The sequence below is a fragment of the Ixodes scapularis genome, unplaced genomic scaffold, assembly GCF_016920785.2.
Source record: "Ixodes scapularis isolate PalLabHiFi unplaced genomic scaffold, ASM1692078v2 PGA_scaffold9__187_contigs__length_104089568, whole genome shotgun sequence".
Lineage (NCBI taxonomy): Eukaryota > Metazoa > Arthropoda > Arachnida > Ixodida > Ixodidae > Ixodes > Ixodes scapularis.
In genome coordinates, this window is record NW_024609884.1 from 27380876 (window position 1) to 27392489 (window position 11614).

Here is an 11614-nt window from a genome sequence, read left to right on the forward strand (position 1 = left end):
GTCGCCAGCGTCGCGAGTGTGGAGGCTGTCTCATTCCGCCGCGGGCCCTCGTGGAGCCCAACGGTGCATCGTGCGCGCAGCCTGCTCCAGCCGACGGCCGCGTGGTCGCTCCCGCGACACTGGGCGTACGTACGCTCGCCCCCTCTCTGCGTGGTTCCCCCGCCGGATCTCGCGTTGCCGACGCCGTTGTCGGGGCGCACCGACCGAATTGTCCCATCTTGAGAGCAGCGCGGCGATCCTCCGGGCTCGCTCACGCCGACAGCATCAACGCCGATCTCCACCCGACGGTGTCCCGCGACCAGGTGTCGGTCGCCGGCTCTTCCTCGAGAGGGATTACCCACTGTCTGCCGACGGGAGAGGCGTCGCAACGTCGCTTTCCAAGCTGCGTCGACGGAAGGAAGCAAGCAGCCTGAAGGAACCGTGAGTCCCACACTTTTCGGTCTTCGCGGCGGCCCGGTCCGATGTACGGGCGACCGTGCACAGCTGCCGTTGCGCAAACCTCTTAATGCGTGACGGGCTGATGCGTCCCTCCATTGGACCGACCGTTGACCTCCTTCTGAGCCACCAACGTTTCTGCGCCTCCTGGGCTCGGTGCCTGTGCCACTTGCACTCCTATTGTGCGTGTTCGCCTAATGATCGAACCCGCCGAGCGATGGTTAGCTGCCTATCATCGGTCGTACAAAACTGCAAAAAAAAAAAAAAAAATAAAAAAAAAAAAAAACTTGGCGCCAGCGGATTTTGTCGACCGCGTTTCCGCACTGTCAGATCACCCATGAAGCGTTCGAGTCGATCTACGAACGCTCGTGCAACATGTGCCGCGAAAACTAGTAATTTAATTTTGAGCGCTTTGCCAGGTGTAATCTGGCCAATGTAAGTGTACGGCGGAAAGAGCGGTGTCGTTGACAAGTCGCGAGTTTAATGTCTGTGCGATGTTCAATACGTGTAGCAGGGATAGAGTGGGAGTTTAAAATTCACTCTCACATACACAGACACCCACTCGATTACGTTTTTTTCATACCGCATGTGCATGTATTCCAAGTTCCCGTTTTTCAGTCAATTGCTTGAGCGTGCGTCCCTCCCCCCTCCTCGCCTCGCCGTTGTGTCCCTTGCGTAACGTTTTGAACAAACAGGTAAAGCCTTTCCTATCTTAGAAGAACGTACCCGCGGAAGACCCGAAGAGGAGCTGCATTAGTATTCACCACACCCGGCTTCGAGGGACGCTTGTGTAGATATGGAAAAGAACGAAAGGTTGTCTCTACTTCTAATCTTCGATCGCACACGCCGCGAGAACACTTGAATCTTGGCACCGCGCTCGTGTCGACATGTAAGTGTGCACTCCCGTAATGGGTTGATAACGGTCCACGTTTTGATCCGAAACTCCGTGGATACGAATGGAAAACACTTCTGCCCATCGAGCGCTCACATTGTGATCAACGAAATGGTTTCATTGTCGACACGTAAAGCGACTGTCCTGACGAGTGGGCTGCTGGCAGCTCCCCAATTTCGCCGGTTCCGAAACTCTACACTCGCGCCAGAGACAGTGGAGAATACTTTCAACTTGCTGGGACGTAAAGGGAGTATAGTTTATTCATTCGTGCATGTATTGCGGTGCAAAGTCGAAAACTCTAATCGTCTGTCGTTATTAAGCTAACAAAAGCAAGATGAGTATGCTTACTTGGGGAATTTACAGGTCGGCAGTCGATGTATCTAGCACACCGGGTTGCTCACTGATTTTCTTTTTTCGTCTGTTGAATTGGTGTGGTAAATTTTTGTATGTGTTGATATTCAGTGTCGAGTGTTTTGTAATTGTCAAAGAAACACAGCTGTAAACGATAAAAACGAAACATGCCTTTTTTTACAGCTCAGAATTGTAGATTGAATGGAGATGGCACGGTCGGATTACTTCCTGAAACAAGACCAAGTGCCTACATCTACTTCACGAACGCCTTGTAATGGTCTTCTTGTATACTTCTTGGCGGACATTCAATGAACATTGCTATCAGATATGGATGGATTGATGGTATTGGTAGCTTGGGCCACCTAGCATTTTTCGCTTGCCAAGTAGTAGAGTGTTAGCAGCCTTTCTTTCGCTTCATTACATACTTGGGTAGTAATTCATTTACAGTAATTGAATTACTCTAATTTAATAACTTTTCTTTGTAATTTGTAATTGTAATTAATTTCGGCCAAAAGGAATTGTAATTGTAATTTAATTACTTTCTAGCGTCAGGAATTGCAAAATTTCAGGCACAATTACAATTACTTTTCCAAAACTTTGCGGCGGCGACGGTACGCTTTTGAAAGCCTCAGCGCTCACACAAGTGGCCTAGCTGTCGGTGAAACACTCGCACAGAGACACGCACTCACACACACGCACAACATAAATAGCGTCGCATTGTTTGTTGTTTCGTTGCGTACACTGCGGGCTGAGAGACTCCTCTTTGGAGCCTACCTCAACGTGGCCGTGTTGCGCCGTCTGCTGTGCGAGCAGAAAACAAGAGCGTAAACATGCCAAAATATTGAGAGAAAGAAAAACAAAAAATAGAGCTTCAGCTTTCAGTTAAGCTAGGGAATTTAAAATGTCTATGCATTTTTTACAGTTTTTTTGCGTCTTTCTACCAGTACTAACGCATATTTGCATCTTTGTATTAATTTCAAGGTTATTTCCTGTTGGTTTTACTTCGTGTATTTTTTGCGTAAGCATTTTTGGAGACTGACCTCCCACCTGTGAATATTGTTACCAATGATTCGGGAGCCCCGATTTGGTTCTAATATATTTCTGAGCCATTATAATCTCAACTCAATGTATATCATTTATAATACCATGATGTTTCTATGTGAATGCGGTCGTATTAACGCGTGTGGATTTTAGTTGTATATTATCACTTGTAAAATATTCATATATGACTAATTGTCGCTTTTTGTTTTGTCGGGCTAAAAAAACTTTCAACCCAGTTTTTTCTTTGGCGATCTGGCGTTTTGCAGCATATGAAGTAATTTATTATTATTCATAGAAAAAATATAAGACCTAGTACTTCATTGCCTCAAACTGCCAAGTTCCATCATGAATTTAACAAAATTTATAAAAGGAAAGTACAATACGTGGCATTTATGCAGCGATGCTTAAGCCTCATCTAACATTGGGAAAAGGAATGAACAAATACGTTGCATTCTATACAACTCGTTTAAAGTTATATGGCCCAAGTCGGGGGTCACTCTCAAAAATAAGTAATTGCATTACTTTTTAAAAGTAATTTGTAATTGTAATTAATTACTTTTCACGTAGTAATTGTAATTGTAGTTAAACTACTTTTGAAGCAAAGTAATTGTAATTGTAATTAAATTACATTTTGAAAGTAATTTCCCCATGTTCATTATCATCAACCGGCAACACATGAATGGGAAGGTGCACGCAGTACTATCGACAGTTGCTCTGATCGTCAAAATGGCTCTGACGGCATATTAAAAAACCGCGTCGTTTTGTTTTGCCATTTATTTTACAAGTAGGCTGCTATGAGGTTGAACAACAAACTCGTCAGGCGTAGGTTAACACAATGACGGGGGCTTTACTGCATGAACCAGGAGAATATGGTTTGAGATACTGCACTCTAAAAGAAGCTCGTGCATCTACTTTCCCGCACAACACTCGGAGAGTCAATCAACTTACAGAGGCAGCTCAGCGGATGACGATGCCGAAACATATATTTAAAAAAACAAAAACAAAAAAAAAACGCAGTCTGAGTTGTGACATTAAGCAATGCAAAAACGTCACGCTTTCATTGCTTAATGTCCCAACTCAGACCGCATTTTTGGTCTAAACATATGTTTCGGCATCGTCATTCGCTGGGCTGCCTCCGTAAGTTGCGCTGATTTGCTCTCCGAGTGTTGTGCGTGAAAGTAGACGCACTGACTTTTTTTGGAGTGAATATTGGATTAGAATCACCTGATTACAAACTAGTCATCTTCGAAATCCACCACTTTTGGTAGACCGTTCCCCTGTCGGACACTTCCTAAAAAGGAAGGTTGTGAAAACAAAGGGCGGCATTAGGAAAGGGAGAGGAAATAGTAACAGTTACAAGTATTTCTTATTACTTTCAAAAGCAACGAGAATACTCGTGATTACTACTTAATAAAATTAATTAAATCATTACAAAATTTAAACAAAGTAACGAGATTACTCCTGTGATTAGTACTTAATAAAATTAATCAAATCATTACAAAATTAAAAAAGTAATCGTTTACAAGTAATTTGATTACTTGTATTAAGTACGGGACAACTCTGGCTCGCACGGACCTCTTCCGATCTCACGCTGAAACGGGTATCAAGTAATGCGAACACATCACCTTAATATCCATAGTGTCGACCCATTTAATCAGGTTCAATTACCCTTCATGAGAGAACGAGTAGGAACGATGTGTATAACTGTATATATGTATATATACACTACGGAGGAAATTATGAGTTGACTTTACGCCTGTCATATGCCTATAGAATTCGAATCTGTCCTCACATTAAATACACTGCAGGTCTTCATTGGGCTCCAACATGTCCTGCATCAAAGCCGTCCTTTGATCGCCTATTGGATGTCTTTTTTCTTTTAGGTCATGTTAAATGGTTGTTGGGATGATGTCCAGACGACTGCCATATCTACAAATTCCCTCGACATTCGGGTGGTGATTGGGTCTGGATTTACTTTGGGAAGGAGGGAGGATTCAGTCAAGAGTCCCCGTAACCTACCAGTAAGGTGCACTCAGTCCGACTCGGACACAGAGGCCTGGGCGTGCTTGAGCTCGCACCAGGGTATAGAAATGGGTCGCGATGTAAACGCAAACACGTGCTAAGCAGGTTGCCACGTAGTCTATATCTTTTTTTGGTTAGCTGTCCCAGCACACTGTTGATTTCAGGTTGACATAATGTCAAGATGCACCGGACTTATTTGCCGAAATTGCACTCTATTCCTCCTGTCTGCACGCCTTAAGAGGCGCTGCTAGAATAACTAACAGCTTCGTATTCCGCTTTGCGCGGTAAATATAAACGTACAATTCTTGCATGGATTAAGACCGCGGGAATGAAAGATATTTTTATAAATAGAAAGCACAGCTCGCCTTTTCTAGTTGGTCAGCTATAGATTGTCCGTTTCCCTAATAAATTTGAGTTAGCGACAGGGCAGAGAAAAGGACGGAGGAATCTATTTTGGCTGGCAACGACTGCGCACGAAAACTTCAAAAATTCGGCAAGGAGTTTCGTCTATGTTCGCTATTGCTTTTCACTTTTTTTTCAGGTGTAGCGTTTCTCTTTGTGCACCCGAAAATGTTTGTAGCATTTGAGGCTTACTACTACATGGAATAAAAGGCGTCGACCGGAACGCTAACGGAGCAGAGTGGAAGCATCTGTTTAGGGTCCTAGGCATACAGTAGTTTATACAATGGGAAAGCAAGTCAGTCAGACGGCTCTCAGGACAACCAAACCGTGATTCACTTGTTCGGTCACAGCGGTGTTAACGTGAATATGAAGTTTTTTTTACAGCTCTTCCGAGTCATTTTACGTCACACAGATAAAGTCAGGACACGCGAGTTTGAGTAAGAATTGTGTACGAGTACTTGCATATTGTGTTTCGAGCTTCGATCCACAATATAAATCGGCCGTAAAGTCAGACAGATATTGAACAGCTAAAGCTAGAACGACTACTTAACGAACACTGGTCAAACAGATATAATTAACGTAAAAAAAATTTTTTTAGTTAGCAGTATCTGCAACCCAATCAGTTCTCGAAGTAGGACGAATTTTCTGGACGTCGGCGTGGTTAATTTCCCACGGGATGCTCCCTGCAGTAGGGTCGTCCAACAGTACAGCGCGACAGAACATCTGTAGCAGCGACGACGGACTCTGCGGGCGTTGCCTCTTCTAACTTCTCGGGCGAGCTGGCGTTTTCACTCGAAGCTTCGAGGCACGCGTATATCAGAAAGGAAGCTTTATCTCAATTATTGCGCCAGCACGAACCATGGCGCCATCTGTACTATAGAAGCCCGGCAAATCACCAGTCCTATATCGGCGGGAAGCTGCGACGGCGCGCGCGCAATGAGAGTGGCCACCTTGAGAATTACGCTGGTGTGTTTTTGTTGTTATTGTTGTTATTTTGCCAAGAAGATACGATGAACGTTGCGACGCACGCGCACGGTTCTGTACATTTCGCGCGCACGCGCAGAGAAAGGACAGTTGGTACGAGGGCGCTGAAAACACGCTCGCCTCTCTCTGTTCTTTCCCTCCTCTATCCGAAGTAAAACTTACGGGAAGTGGTTACGCAATTGGGCGCTCCCACTGAGCACGCTACTTGCTTCCTTTACCACTTCCCGTCGATATAAAATCCTTGGATAAAACTTGAGGAAAAAAAAAAAAGAAGGAAGAAAAGAAGAATCTTTATATGGAGCAATTTCGCCGTCTCTTCCGCATCCACGAAATCCTAAATTTTCTTTACCTTCTTCTTGTTCAAGTAATTATCTTTTTGCTCGGATGAGGAGCCAAAGAAGAAGAGGAAAACGAATCCTTTGACTTCACTTTCTCATTAAAAGCTTTCAGAATAGGAAGGGGGGGCTACGCTTTGGGTCACCCGTGCAGGTTGGAATAGCGCACTGGGCATGTGAAAAATATACGTTAAAAAAAAAAAGAGCAGAAATTGAGTAGATGTATGTACGTAATGGCATTAATGCTTGCGTTCCAAAAATCCGTTATATATTAAGAAATCGCACAAAGTTGTGTTATCCGACACACGGGTCGCTACAAGCATCTCAAAGCTTGACGCTTTTGGATCTTATTAAATTTTTCTTTTGTCTCTATCCTGCCAAAATACTAGGTAGATGGCGAAAATAATAAGACAAAGACTCTGTGGACGATCTGAGAAACGCGAGAAACGTCAAGAAAGATGCAGCCTGTGAGAGTAGAGAAGTTGATAAAGACCGAGCCGTTTTGACATAAACGAGGGCGTCAAAGTATACTATACATTATAATCATGCATCACGCCCAGAGGTCGAATTCATTGCCTATTAACTGTTTTCAAATCACCCAGCTCTGCATCGCATGAGCCGATTTTTTTGTGCAATTTTAGGAGTTAGAACAAAAAAAAAAAAAAAAAAAAAAAGGAAACTGTTACTTAGTTTTTGTTGAAGAAAATTGTCTCAAGTTCGGAAAGTTTGGAATCAAGGCAAATGACAACTGTTTGTTCAAATAAGTGTGGAATAATGCACAAGTGATGTCAGAGAAAAAAATAACAATATTGAATTTTTGTTCAGACGAGACAAAATCGGAGAAACTCGACAGGACTCGACAAATGTTATACTAACAAGCAAGAAAAAAAAAAAAAAAAAGAAAACGCGTAGGTGATACGGTTATGGTGATGCATTTCCTAAATTACATATATATCAGTGTCAAATAAAAACTTGTATTCATTTCCATTGTTTTTTTGGCGACCAGTCGGAACGATATCGTTCCTGGATACAGGATCCGAATCGCCATCAAGTATCGAAACTTCCTCAAGTAAATGCTATTGGGAAACTGTGGGTGGTCATTGACTGCTGCAGCAACAATTTAATCCGTCCAAAAAATATACATCATATACAATCGCAGAGTCTTTTGAAAGATATGCAATGTTCTTGTTTTTGAGAAAGAACGATTGACAGAATAGTGAACTCGGCAACGACCTTCGTGTTCTTTGTCGTCGTCTAGGAAGATGATTTCTTTTTTTCCTGTAATCTGATTGATTCCGTGTGATAACCTTACTATTACCGCCGAATTAAACGACTATAAAGTCGAGTATTTTGTTGGAGATCACTTTTCAATACCCCAGCGACAGATACGGTGTGTGACGAAATTTCGGGTTCAGCCCCCACTGCCGACGGCCAAGTAACTGTCTCCGCAAAGGGTTTTTTTTTTTTTTTTTTTTTTTTTTTTTGCATTATGCATAATGTATAGCACGACGACCGCCGAAAATTGGAAGTGGTTAGTCTCGGTCAGAAGAGCGACTCGTAATAAGATTGCGAGTAATTATACGAGGGATTGTTTTCACGATCATCGTTTCAATTGTATAAGCACGCGCGATTAATAGTCTTCCCGAGATTACGGGCCGTTACCAACTCCATAAAACTGATCGCTTAATGGTCTTAACGCCATGCAACGACGTTCACTAATTGAGTGGCTGTCGCTAACGCGCGATACGATTATTCAAGGACCATTAACCTCAGCGATAAATTCCAGGAACATCTGGATAAAAAAAAAAAATGTTTGCGTAAGTTTTACAAACAAAAAAACAAAACATAAACAAATACACAAAATTTACGCACTGAAACAAAGTTATCACTTCCCATACGTGTGAGGGTTCCCTTGGTTTTTAAGGGTGATGGATTGGAAATAGCTGTTTGTCCATGGATTACGGGGCACGTGAAATGTCGCAATAAAAAACCGTCGATTTTTAAGGTATAGTCGTATACGCTTCATCACCACGGGCTTTGTAACGTCGACAAGCGAGCCCTCTAGATAGACTGGGGCTTGCTGGAGCGCGGTGGCCTAGTGGCCTTAAAACAAGACACGTTGAAGAAGGTTGCTGTGAAACTTCTTCACGTGCCTGCTCGTGAACAGTGAAAGCGAGCGTATGCACGTCCACCCATCGTTAAAGAGACTGAACGGCAATAGGAAAGCAAGTGCGGAATACGCAAATGCCGGAAGAGAGTCTCTGACGAAAACAAAAGAGAGGAGTGAAACGCGAGCCACAGTAGCAGCTAGAAGCAGATAATATACGTATAATGAAGGCGTGCCATCCACAATCGGCGAGTTTCAAATGATCTATTTTGGGAGCATTATGGCACGTAATGGGTTGTAGCACTGAATTGTCCTAAGCGCCAATTTGGCAGTGTATACATTCGATCGTACCTCAGCAGCAGAAAGTCGCCGTGAACCTTGAAATACGCATGGTGGCATGAGCCGATCCGTTGAAATTTTTATTTTTACGATTTTCAGAGTGTATGATGCGATTTACGCGTCTTCCCAAGAAAAGAGTCTTGCATGCGTACGGGCGGCACAGCACTGACTACTGTGCAAATTTATAACACTCGCCATGCCTTGCGGCATTTACAGTGTATAACATGGTATACCGTTCATGGTTCAGAAGACACTGAGTTAGGCCTATGCTCGCGTTTCTGAGACCGCAGAGAAATTTTCAGTGTCAAAGGATACGTGTAACATTGGCACCCATGGCTGCTGTCAAAGGAACTGTTTGTGGCAGGTCGATGAAATTGTTGGCCGCAAAGTCTGAAACACCACCGTCGATGAATGTTTGACCTCTCCTGTTTCGAAAATATTACGGAACCTTTCGTACCTACCACTGCAATCACGCGCGTTAATGTACGGACAGTTGTGTCATCCTCGGAAGGCTGTCGACGATAGGCTCGCGAAGCGCGCAGGCTAACGCCGGAAAGGATCGTCGTACATCTAGGTCGGAAGCTCTCACCTTCTACGTAGCTGACATGATTGGCGGTAATGATCTTCGCCGCGATCGTGCCCGTCTAACGGCACTCGAAAGAAAGCAATTGCGAAGCCTCACAGCGTGCAGACAGAACGATCGGTGCCGGCTCTCTTGCCGTCCAAACCGCATGCCGGCGGTCTCACCGAATCGGCTTTCTTGGATGCTGCGCAGTGGTCGTGGCTTTCCACTAGCGAAACGAACAACAACAACAGACTTTGATTAAAAAAGAAAAGCGCGAGAAAGACTTCCAATTGAGCAAAGAGCGCGACGACCCTAAAACACAGCTGTGACTCCTAACTAGCTCGGTTCCCCGGTGTATACGGCGGGTAACCCTACACTGATCCCGTTCCTACACTGATCCCGTTCCGATTAGCTTTGTTCCTACCTCCTACGTAGCATACTGACTCTGGGGGTTGCCTTTAAGAACAAAAGATGCATGTGCTTGCTGACCAGTCTTTCAATTAGCAGAGTGCAAGAGACCCCCCCCCCCCCCCCCCCCCCCCTTAAAGCGCTACTTCAGCGTCCAGCTGCAACTTTCGATCCATAGGTCAGAACACGAGTCCTAGAATACCACACATCAGAATTCGTGTCCAAATGTGTGACCTGCGCTGGCCCTCAGTATAGGGACCCAGAAAATTGAGCGCTACAGCTTTCTATCTAGGTAGTGTTGGCTCAGTACGAACGCATCATGTTCCTTAAGTCATCGATAGACAGGAGCATACGTCAGCGCCCATTCTGCGAGACTGGAGGCCGCAGAACATAGCTCAACGCATTATGGGCGGAGCCTCTTTCGTAGTTTTTAAGTTGAAATGAAACTTTTATTTTATACAAAAAAATATGAGGCAAAGAAAAAAAAAAGTAACGTAGCGATTTAACAACGTCTCTGTCCCCGTACAGTTGGCAGGATGGAGCAACACGAGCATATACCACATGAATATAACACATAAGTAATAAATTACAACAATAAGCGTTATCAGACCACAAAAAAATACATTCCAGGAAATGCAATATGCCCTAGTATTGAAAGTTTGGTAATCACAACAGAAACAATAAAACGCGAACATATAACACACCTTAAAACATTCTAAAAGTAATTAGTGGTTAGTTGTTTTTTAAACAGCAGGAGGTTGGACTGTCAGAAACATGGCCACATTGTTACCCACTGTAGATGAGAAATTTAGCCTGTGCAGTATAACTGCTAGCCTGGAAAACGTTCCAAAAGTGAAAGCAGGAAAACTCGGAACATAAAGAAAAGAGAGACAGTACAGAGGAGTTTGCATGATGCATAAATAATCATGACACTTGGTGAAGAAATTATGCGATTTAGTTTGCGATTAAGCGCATATTAAGACCATATAGTTATTTATGTATTGGAAGCAATGCGTCTACTAGTAATTTATTGTAAATTAATTCTGGTGTTAGGTTATGTCCTCTTAGTCCGCTCAGTAAGACTAGGAGGTTATACGTAATGGATTGATTACCATAAAATGATCTACAAAATGGGATGTTCCACCTTTCTGTGCGTCTTGTGTTACACTGTGGAGGGTTTGTTCTCTGCAACGGACAAGCTAGTTTGAAGTAACCCGATTGGATCCGGAGCTCTGGCCGATGCGAGGACGATCACGGAACAATGGGGGCAAGAGGGCTACTTTAGAGCCCGCGTATGTGTGCAAGCTTGCTCCGGACCGGCCGCCGTAGTCGTGCTGCAATGCGGAGGCCGCAGATGGCTGGCGGCTCGTTAGGAAAACTTGCCCTACTAACGACGAAAAAACACGCTCACGGGAAAGTAAACAAAGCAGCACGTTTCCTCGAAGAAAGCCAGGAAGAACGAAGCGGCGGCGACGAAGAGGGAATCTGCCGCCCGCACTTCGTCTTTTCTTTTCTATGCGTTCCGTTTTTGCTGAATTGAAGGAGCTTCACTTTCTCGACGGTTCTCTGTTGTGCGTATCTCCAAACATAACTCGAGGGGTGCCTCAGTTTTGTGTCTTTATTGTCCATGCTCTTTATTTCTTTTTGTACTGGAATGCGTTTCAATGCACCTCGTGCAGTGGCGCACTCGTCGCTACTTGTAAACAAAGACATCGACGTATTACCGACTTCTT

The 11614-nt window shown here is 44.0% G+C and overlaps 1 protein-coding gene across 1 annotated transcript in view; it reads left to right on the plus strand.

The window, feature by feature from the left end:
* Positions 1–11614, plus strand: part of LOC8026319 (atrial natriuretic peptide receptor 2) — a 217579-nt gene continuing 205965 nt past the window's right edge. The window contains exon 1 of the mRNA XM_040213142.2: positions 1–420. The gene's annotated coding sequence lies outside the window, so the exon portion shown is untranslated. The remainder of the gene's footprint in view (positions 421–11614) is intronic.